The sequence below is a fragment of the Peromyscus californicus genome, unplaced genomic scaffold (genome assembly GCF_007827085.1).
Source record: "Peromyscus californicus insignis strain IS unplaced genomic scaffold, ASM782708v3 Scaffold_9__1_contigs__length_137607984, whole genome shotgun sequence".
In the NCBI taxonomy this organism is placed as follows: Eukaryota; Metazoa; Chordata; class Mammalia; order Rodentia; family Cricetidae; genus Peromyscus; species Peromyscus californicus.
This window is the reverse complement of record NW_026294617.1, coordinates 87,410,835-87,413,653: the sequence shown is the minus strand read 5'-3', so window position 1 is coordinate 87,413,653 and position 2,819 is coordinate 87,410,835.

The window sequence follows — 2,819 nt, the reverse complement described above, 5'->3', positions numbered from 1 at the left end:
CTATAGTAGAGCTTGAAGTCAGGGATCGTGATGCCTCCAGAAGTTGTGTTATTGTACAGGATTCCTTTGGCTATCCTGGGTTTTTTGTTTTTCCATATGAATCAACCTCCCCTTTACCAGTGGCTCTCCACGGTCCCCAAAAGTAAGAGTAGTAGACTAGAGCAGGAAGAGAAGGGAACCCTCCACCTGTTCACCTGAACAAAATATCACCCACTCCTTTCCATCCAGTTAGAGCTGCCTAGTTTGGGGACAGAACAGATGAGGAGGTACATGTGACAGACCTTCTCTCGTCTGTTATCCATGCCACCTTTGCTAATAGAATATTCACACAGACATGGGCTTGGGATATCCAGACAGTATTACCAATGAAAGGACGACTGATGAAGGCTCCAAGACAGGGTCTCCTCTCGAACAAAAAGAGGTATATGACAACGTTGGATTGTTAACGCTCCCCCACCCCCCCAACCCCCGCCCCAGAGGTCAATGTGGAAAAGAGTTCATTTCCAGTATGGACAGGAAAGTATAAAACTTTTGTTTAAGAGGTAGAATCCAGTGGGATGTCTTTAGGTTATTAGAGGTATGCCCTGGAAGAAGATGGTAAGTCCCAAACCATTTCCTCTTCCTGTCTTTTGCATCCTGGCCACAGGGTGGGCATTTGTTCTACTGCATGTTACTCAGTGGCTGCCATCCAGTGCCTGTAAACATGGATGAGAGCACCGAAGCCTGTGGGCCAAAGTAAACCTTTGTTCTCTTTAGGAATTGATCCTCTCGGGTATTTGTCATAGTAACGGAAGCTGACTAACACAAAGCACGTGGGGCCAAACTGCCCTTTCAAGCAGTTTGAACATCATCATGGAAGGATAAACCTTGTAACTGCTACAACTGTTTTGTGCCAATGAAGGAAGAGCCAAAGAAATATGAACAAAGATGACCTGGAGTGCAATTAGCTTATTCTTGTCCAATAAGAGAAAACTAAATTATTTATTGGTGAAGTCATTTTTTTTAAGTTAAGTATTCAATTATTTAGAGAAAAACTCAACTTCTAGTCTGCTGTTCATTCCTCACTGCAGGCTATATGAAGGACAGGGCTTAGGCACCAGGAGCACGTCTCTAATGGGGGCACTTCTGGTGTGTGGCATATATAAATGTTTTGTGGGGAAGAAAGTTATCTTTTGACCAGAGCCCTCCAATGACTGCAGAAATGGACAAAATCTCCCAAGAGCGGTGTTAAGAAACAATCACTGTGGAGGCTGAGTGGATCGCTTAGAAGATAAGAGTACCACTGCGCAAGCATGAGGACCTGGGTTCAGATCCCTAGTGCCCACACAAAAGCCAGGCTTGGTCATCCATGCCTATAACTCCAGAGCTGGAGGACAGACACAGTGGAGCTCAGGAGCTCACTGGCCAGTCAACCTAGCCAAAAACAGTGAGCTTTGGGTTCAGTGTTCCCAGTGAGTAAGGCAGAGCCTTACCAAGAACACCAGTGTCCTCTTCTGCCCTCCCCATGCCCAAACATGGTTGTGTGCACTTGCACACATGTGCTCACAAATGCACACAAGCACAACACACACTGAAAGAATAAAAATGATATGACTGAGCACTGCGGGCAACTCCAGCACCTTAAAACCCAGCACCACCCCAGAAAACCAGGTTCACTGCCTTGTAACAGTCTCTAGGAGGGAAGGGGGTCCATCCCATTGCCATAAACTATATATGAGCCTTGTTCTCAGGGCACAGAAATCATAACAGAAACAACAGATGCCTAGAATTCCAGAGCTGGAAAAAGGCAAAAATCCCCTGGATAAAACATTTTATTTTATAGACAAGGAAAGAGAGTACTTGATCATTTTCTATGGACATTAATAAGATTCTTAAGATAAACAAAACTTTTATTTTTTTATTACAGAACAGAATTTCTTCAATAAACTTTAGACCCTCTATGTTTTTAAAGTCAGTTTTTTTTTTCTAGCAGGCTCCTAGCATGCCAAATTCTCTTTGCAAATGTTTATTGAATGATAAGGAAGAAATGAACTCATAAATGCAAAAAACAAAGTTGTCTGGCTTCCCTATGCCCTCAAGATGTCACACGCAAGGAGATCTCCAGCTGCCATCCCAGGCTGCCATGCCTTGGAATTGTCACAAGCATAAAAACACTCCTTCACATGAACTGCAATAATTACAGGAAATCTGTGTTTGAGCCTCTTTCAAACCAGTCAAAAGGGGAAGGGGCTTGTTTCAGTTCATGGTTCCTGGGGTTTCTGTCCATAATCCATTGGTCCTTGGTCTAGGGTCCCCTGGCCTACATGGAGGCAATGGCAAAGAAGCCACTCACCTCAAGAGAGAGGAAGGAATGGGTCACCACAATATCCCCTCAAGGTCACTCCCTCAGTAACCTTGCTTTCATTACTGGTTCTACTATCACTTATCAATAGTAGAATAATATACAGACCAAATAGACAACATATGAACCAATGAGGTACATTCAAGATCCAAATGGTTGATGCTGTCACAGTTCTAATATGGGAGGGTCCTGTGACATGCCTTAGGCTAACTCAGCCTCCCATCTCAACACAGGGAGGCTAACAGAAGAAGAGCCTCACCTCAAGCTCCAGTCCTGCTTTCTCTCCCTTTCTCATTTACCACAGCCCTCACAAGTCAAAAGTCCCAACAGCTAAAAGAAAGACCAGGCCTAAACAAAATTCTCTGGCTTTGTAATAAGCAACATGGATCTATTTCCTATCAAAAAGTGACACTTGAACTTTGGCAAGGTGAACTTGAACATTAGGTCCAGACTCAATATAATTTATAGAGGGCACAAA